The sequence below is a fragment of the Nylanderia fulva genome, unplaced genomic scaffold (assembly GCF_048542155.1).
Source record: "Nylanderia fulva isolate GAGA-0341 unplaced genomic scaffold, ASM4854215v1 Scaffold29, whole genome shotgun sequence".
NCBI classification, from domain to species: Eukaryota; Metazoa; Arthropoda; class Insecta; order Hymenoptera; family Formicidae; genus Nylanderia; species Nylanderia fulva.
Window position 1 is genome coordinate 1,840,218 of NW_028190358.1, and position 8,437 is coordinate 1,848,654.

At 32.5% G+C, this 8,437-nt stretch overlaps 1 long non-coding RNA gene across 1 annotated transcript; it reads right to left on the reverse strand.

The window, feature by feature from the left end:
- Positions 1-6,051: 6,051 nt before the first annotated feature.
- On the reverse strand, positions 6,052-7,485 carry LOC114933134 (uncharacterized). Its single transcript, XR_014925013.1, has 2 exons — positions 6,950-7,485; positions 6,052-6,514 (listed from the first exon to the last, which is right to left on the reverse strand). It is a non-coding gene; the product is annotated as an uncharacterized LOC114933134 (long non-coding RNA).
- Between the last annotated feature and the right edge of the window lie 952 nt (positions 7,486-8,437).

The following is an 8,437-nucleotide window of genomic DNA, read 5'->3' on the forward strand; positions in this document are numbered from 1 at the left end:
GAATTCTCTTGTTAAACTCTTCCTCTCGCACTTTTCTGCGGCGAGACGAACCACGAGGACATTCAATAAACGCTTTTCATCTTCTTACGTCACTATGCGATATTTCGCAAATATCTTAATTATAAAAATGAAGTTATCTAAGAAATTGAGATATTTTCTCTGTACGTATTTAAGCGTTAACCGAGATACAATGATATGTATATATTACCACAGAATCTTTAATAAGCATCTATAAAAATCGATTTATTAATACCTTGATCGTATTAATAGCTGCATGTACACCTCCTGAATGATAGTCGTAGATGTACCATGTCAGTCAAATTGAAAATGTGTCGTACAAGTCAGAGTAACAATTGACGTTTGCCGTGTTGCGCTGGAGATACTCATCGGTATCGGTCCTTGGTGATTCAGCTCGGTAATAAATTGTTAATTAACGATAAATTGTTAATCAACGGTAACTGAAGAGCGTGCGCGAAGGGAAGGAAATAGCGGAAATCCCACGACAAGGATCAATAAAAATAAAACAAGCTCGCTGGCGAGCAGGCACTGCCGCTGCTTTACGCAGTGCCATTTGTGTTCGACATGTTAATTACCGGCACGGCCTCATTAATCCTTCCGCGACCAACGTTTTGTCTCCCTCAACTTGTTTTACCGAACTTTACACAATAGCCACCTCTGACAGAAATAAACGGAATGAGACAAAAAGAGATGGTTGGTATTAAAAAAAGTAGCGATTGCTTGTATTGTAATACAGATAAATTTGTCAAGTATTATAATAAAAAATGCAAAAAACTGTGAAGTCACCAGATGATAATTAAAAAATGGTAGTAATTTAATCGATCAACTTTGACAAAATAAGTGATCTTTATTCAATATTCACAACGTTTCGGCCATGGGTTTCGGCCCTTATCGAGTGCTATAATATATAATAATGATAATTATTAGAAAATTAAAAAATTAAAAAGTAACAATGTAACTATAATAAAACGATAAATATTTCCACACATTAATATGTAAACCTACCTAAAACACAACTTTTTTTTTTTTAATGTGTGGAAATATTTATCGTTTTATTATAGTTACATTGTTACTTTTTAATTTTTTAATAATTGTCATTATTATATATTATAGCACTTGATAAGGGCCGAAACTCATGGCCGAAACGTTGTGAATATTGAATAAAGATCACTTATTTTGCCAGAGTTTGGTCGATTAAATTACTACCATATTATAATAAAGTTATAATAAAGTTATCGCGTTGTAAAGAAATTAAAACATCTGATTTATATATATATATATATATCCTGCAAATGCATATATATTGCAAATGCATTTATATAACTTATAGTTTCTTTTCATATAAATGTAAATAAATAAATAATCTGTGGCTAAAATGAATAGATTAATATAAATAGACTGAGAGAGAAAAATAATTCAAATTTAATATCTCCAAATGAAAAACGAAGCTCAAATAGAAATATAAATGATATATCGTTTTTCAGAATGGATACGAATATTAAAAACAAATGATGGATACGCAATAATAAATAACATTTGCAAATAATATCATGATATAAAAATTAAAGAATTATGCATGTATTCGACAATGCATTCAAATATACAAAATTGTAAATTTATGTCATTCATGTCCATTCTTCTGGTCAGTATTAAATCTATTTTTTCTAGTTCCTAGCCACATTCATTCTGGTTAAATTTTTTCGAGTCGGAATTCGAAAAAGAAGAGAACTCTTTTTCTATTGCTGGCTGATTATTATCGCTAGCAGAGTGTAAAGATTTTACACTTTACATGTCATTCAAATCGTGAAAGACAAACGATCACATAAACCCAAGCTATAATATTCTAGCCCATTTATTTTAACCCGGTCCTGTCCACTCATATTTATTCATGATCCGTATCTTAAAACCGGCTTATAAAAGTGTATTAAAATATTACTCGCAACAAATATTTCACCCAATATGAGATATACTCGAATCTATAAAAAATGTACATATAAATTGTTAGAAAAATAATTATAATCCGTGTAAATATATCTCAATGAAGTAGTATTCTATAATTATCATTTCTTTCGATTTCGATTAAAAAAAAAAAAAAAAATAGCCTGAAAGAGTTTTATCTTTAGAATGTACCGCTAATGAAATGGTGTTATTCAATATAATGATATTATTTATACATTTGTTACACAATACCTATATAATTCCGCCGATCTTTGTTCTCTCTCGCTGTTCTTTTTTCTAAAATATAGAAATTCGTTAATACCATATAGGGAAGCATTAATGCACGTGAGAGACAGCAAGTAATACGTATTATTGGTAATATTTGAACAATATATGCGGAGCATTGAAATGCGTAGAGTTTAGCATGAGACGCGGCAAACGAAGGGAAAATCGCGCGAGCGTCGACGTTCTCTCGTATCCGTAGAAGAAAACGAGGTAGTAGTAGGATAATCTCGATGCGCTCTCTCGTTCTCATACATATTTATCCACGACGTGTGTACACGGTGAATGCACCGGCGATCCATATGCATGGTGCAACGACGGTGGAATCGCGCGCGCATTCGGTCCTTCTCGCAAAAGGGGACGAAAGGATGGGAAGCTAACGAAGTGTGTGGGTGGCCTCTTTTTTTCCCGTCGGCCAATTTCACGGTTGGAATGTAAGGAAACTGCGAGAGAGAAGGAGCGGAATCAACTGCGATATTAATGATCGTTTTAAAAGCTTATCAACGATAAAATTACGAGATAGAGCGTCGTGCTGTTGTGTCTCGCGACACCATAATTAGATTTAGAGTTTATCATGACGCGTCCCCCATTTTCCTTTTTCGCATCTTCCCTCGGGGACATCGAGGAGAGCTGTAACAATCAAGAGACGCGGTCTTTGTACGTCTCAATTTGTTCGGCAAGTGACACACGCGTGTTTTCGTTGGTGTATATCTTTATGGCAAATACACGCGCGATGTTTCCGGAATGGAAGAGGGAGAGATTGGCTCCAATCTCGGGGTATTGGGAGACTGGTTACGCACAGTGATTTCCTACCCCTAATGACTTTTGTTTAGCTCGCACCCTACACCCATCGTATCGCTACACCGAGGCACAATGTTGCCCATCAGGTTTCGTCTTTGTCCGGGATTTGAATAAATTGCTCTCGCGCAATACGTCCCTTCTCGTTATTATGAAATTTTAATAGTCATCGAGCGGCGGGACGCCAGTTTCACGAGATATATGCGATAATTCGAGCTCCGTATTTCCGTGACTCGTTAATTCGAAATTGATGAGTCACGTAAGCGCGATTATATATTTATACGGTAATCGATATCTCTGATTATCGCAGAATTTATCGCGAGCAAAAAAAAAAGGGAGTAATAATAATTTATGCAAATTAGTGGCTGTTTGAACTTATGTGGGTTAACACGATGATTATTATATATATATATATATGGAAGATGGTTCTCGGTCTCGAAAATTGGAAATAATTCGCGCTTATTTATCGTTCGAAAAGATTTTGCAATCGCGAGCGCGGTGTGTGAATCTAGTGTCTCTCGCAAAAATATATATCACCGTCGGATTAACAATGTAAAAATGCAAATAAATTTCGCGGCGGGAACGCACACACGACCCCTGGGTTGAACGGGTAGTAAAATCGATCGGGGGAGATGGTTACTGCACATGGCTTTCGGGCCATTTACCAATTACCGACGATTAGCCGCATAATATCTTCGCTAATAAAATTCTTAATTACAAATTGTGGATATGGGATATCGGCTTCTCTCGGCTTCGCGATACTGATTATCGCTCTAATAATTCGTTGTACCAACTGCAATCTACCAATATCGTTACTGCGTATGTATATCATTAGCCTTATAATTACCTATAACGCCAAAAATTAAAAAGAGAGGAGGAGGGGAAAGGGGAGAGGAAAAGAAGGGGAGGAGACGTGCCGCAATTTTCGATACTGCATTGCGTCACGGCACATTTCGCAGTTTTCCATGGTAATAGTCTGCTCTTCGATGTGTATCTCGCATCACATTTATTTACATTTTTTTTTTTTTTCATTTGATAATGGCATTTGATGTATATGATTTACCTGTTTTACATTCACGCTTTTCATATATTACGAGCGCTAATCCACCGTAATTTGTAATAAAATATATTTTATAACCTTTGACCGACCTATATTTTATGATCCGTCATTTCGCATGCTGATATATTGCAAAGGCATTCATAAAACATTGAGGAAATATAAAATCTCTTTCTGTATTTAATTTCAGTATTTGATTTCAATTTTATATGCTGATGTTTTCATGTATTTAGTAAGCTGTTACTTTGACTAATAAATGCAAATGGATATATACATCGAAATATAGAGAAACGTATGTATCTGTAATGTGTGAGATTTCGTTCGAAAGAATAAGTTGAAAGAAATGTATTGTCGTACTTTAATGACAATTTAAATGCGATGCATTCGCGAGAGAACAACTGGCCGAATTTGTGGGGCCAGGAACAATAAGCCACCACCATGTCATGTCGGTTCACATGACGTGGAAAGAACTGCAAATCTGTTACCGCACGAATATCGAAATCAAAGGCGGTCACGCACGTGTAGTAACATCTGGGGTCTCGGACCATTTGTCGATTAGCGACGATCGGTTGCATAATATCTTCGTTAACGCTTTCGCTCGTGTCCCAACCAACTCAATTATTGCCACTTGGCATAACATATCGAAAATGTATGATTGTATTACGCATCAAGTCCGCACATCGAAGAGCAGAAAATGTGAATTGCATTTCTTTTTTTCGTAAGCATCCAAACAGTCAAATATCTTTGTTATATATTAACAATAGTAAAGCAATAATTATTTAAATAATTATAAAAAAGAATGATTATTAAAATACTATATCGGAATCATATGTTATTAATAATATCTTAGCGAAATATATGATCTCTCTCTTCAAGTGCTTTTAATTAATCCCTTAATTAATCTCTTAATCAAAATTCTGATGAAAATCCTTTAAATTAATTATAATTTTAATTTATTAATTTCATGATCTTCTCCTTTTAATATATTGCGATATTTTAATAAATTAATGCCGGTATTACAATTTTGTCTTTACATCGAATTTTCGATCGATTTTCCTTGAAAACTGATATTTGCCGTGAGTTCATCAGTCGGATAATTATTTAAAAAATTTTATTTTATTTTACTTACTTGTCGGTGCAAATGCGAAACTCGTGTTTGCGAATTAAAAAAGGATAGATTGATACAATTTTTGTTTTAAAAATACTCTTCCGGCCCAACGATTAAATACACCTGGCATTTTTTGACGAAACTTTTGACTCGTGACCGTCGCGTGTTATTCTCGAAAGAAGACAATTTTTTTCTCTAGAGTTTATTGACCGATTTGAAAAAGAAATTTGAGAGTTGGACCGACCGATCTTTATTCGGCAGAGGCGAATAATTGTGCGCTTTGACGCGCGTCCCATATGTCGTTCCAGCGGACGAAGTGCGAAATTCAGAATGTCAGTTTGTCATTTTTTTTCGTCCCAATCGACCAGGTCCAGTGCATTGTGCATATCGTTGCTGGACCGAGCGTGGTTGACCAGCAATTTCGTAACGAGTGGTCCGGATCGTGCGCCTGGAACCGGTTCATCGCGCAACCTTGTGTATGATCACGTACGTCTTTTTAATAGCTAACCATTTTGACTTTAATATTTATTTATGTATTCGGTGTACACGTTTTATTATTTTATTAAAAAAAAAGAAAAACAGATATTGAAGTAGTTTTTGATTGACGCAATACGTTTGTTACTAATTTCAATTATTTTCTTAAAATAAATCATTTATGTTGTTTCCTGAAATATATACAAACAATCACTTAACAGTTGCAATAAACACTTTAATATTAAAAATTGTTAGATAATATTTTATAGAATATCTTTTAGTTCGAAACAATTGATTTTGTCAAATTGATTAATATAAATGATCAAGTCGATAGGGAAAAAGGAAATATGTGAAATAAATTAAATAAATATTGTAATGAGGTTGATCAGGAATTTATTATAAATTGAATAAACATATCACTACATTTATCGAAGATCGTTATTTTATTGATGCATGTCATTACCATATTACTTTTATTACTGCTAATGCATCGTATGTTTATTTAGAAGCTTATTCTTATAAAATATATGATATATGTATGTACGTATACTAAACTGAACAGATATGTGTACTATACATATAAATTACGTAGACAAAATACACGATAAATACAAAGAATATAAATACTTTCAATGTTTAGAGACGTTGGGTTAGTACAAAGTTTGCTAGTTATATATTTATAAGAACATTGATATTTTGATTAGTAAAAATCAAATTATTGTCAAAATTTGTATTATATTGCTGGTGACGGACCTGATGTAGCATTGTCCTCAACATCTCTTTTGAAATCCATATCAATACTGTCGAATTCGAATTTTGAAATTAAACCATTTGATAACCTGTATATATGGATATACATAGAATAGCATGAGTAAAGTAATAATTGAAATAAAATTAATAGAAGAGTAATCAGTTTTATAAAGTTTTTCAATCATACACGTTATTTTATTGTCAGATAAAAATTATCTATTATTTAATATTATTATTAAAATCATTTTCATTTGAGAAATAAAGTATGCAGATACAAATATTATACAGATTCAAAAATTTTTTAAATAGACCCATATAAATTTTCACTGACTAAAACTGACTCAAATTTTTATAACACAAAACAAGAATTTATTATGTATTTTTTAATTTGAATATTTGTGATATTTATGATAAGCAAATGTTAAATATCTAAATTTTGTGTGTTTATTGTACATACAACTACACGCAAGAGCGATTAAAAAAAAAGAGATAAAATAATATTGTAATATCCATAAAACACTTACCGACATTTCTGTTGCCTTAATATAGTTTCATAATCATTATAATGATATTTTTCTAAATGTTCGATAAATATGAAAGAATTGCTTTTTTTTGGAAAAATGTATCCACAAAGTTTGCATTGTCTTTTTTTTCCGTTAAATCTTTGAAATGCACATAAAGCTTTTATAATAAAATTCCAAAGATCTTCAGAACCTTTCACTTCTTTTTTATCGTCTTCATGTTGATCGGTTAAACGTTTCATTATTTTGGTAGTGTTAATTGTTGGTATTGTATAACGTTTATTACAAAGTTTGCAGCTTAACTCATTGTCACTTTTATCATCAGTTTTATAAAAGTGCCGTACCCAGTTGTGTTTTTTCGCAGTATTTTTATACTCTTCTTTATGCGCTCTAATTATGTGATATTTCATAGGTTTCGTAAATCTCAAACCTTGAAAACTTTCATTACCAATAGTACATGCTTTACCATTATTTGATGAGTCAAAATTCCATACCCACTTAGGTCTTTGCACGGACATGATGTTCGCTTCGTATGGCAGATTGTGTGTTACTAAAGAGAATAATTATTTTATAAAAATATTTTCATAGAAATTAAACCTCTGGTAAGAGAAGAAAAGGTCGATATGTATATATGTATGTTTGTACGTGTGTGTTTATGGAAGATATTTATTAGTCTGTTGAAATATAAATATCGAAATAATTGCCTAATATTTTGTTATTCGATGATCTTAATTTTGAATTTACAGAAACATTTATACATAAAAGCAGTCTATAGAAAAGTAGTAAAATCATTGTAAAAAATATGCCTAATATGTAACGCCAAAAGAACGTATGCCAAATGTATAACTAAATATTTAATCTTGCTTAAAAAATAAAATCTTCTTCTTATATATCTAAAAAATTAAAGTCTAAAGAATAAAAAACTTTTAGATATTTTAAAAATATTAACTATTCTCTAAAATAATCTCGGCAATTCTTTTAAAAGAGTAAACCTTCGGAATAATAGAACACGTATTTCGCGGTTTTTCGTAATTTTGTGCCACTTACAAAATATAGGGGCAGGAACAGACTTTATGGAGACCCTGTATATGTGTACATAGACGCGCATTATTCTTCGTTCACCGTATTTGGAATGATTAAAACATGAATTGCCCGATAAAAATTTGCCATCCGACTGAGCTTAAGAGTTGTTTTTGTAAAAACGGGATTATATAGAGAGGAATGAGGATCTATGCAGATGAAGTAACATGAGAGACAATGGAGCAAGGAAGGAAAATATTTTGCGCTGCCGTAGGAACAGAGATATTTATGAATATACATACGTGTGTTGTGTGTTTTTGTGCACATATATACAGTATAAAAATAATATCGTAGAGCTTCACGCGCGTGCAGACATCTGTTGGACTTGCACGCACGACAACCACATCTGGGCAATAAAAAAAATTGCGCGTTTTATTTATGAAAAAAAAAAGAATATATAAATTCACTCTT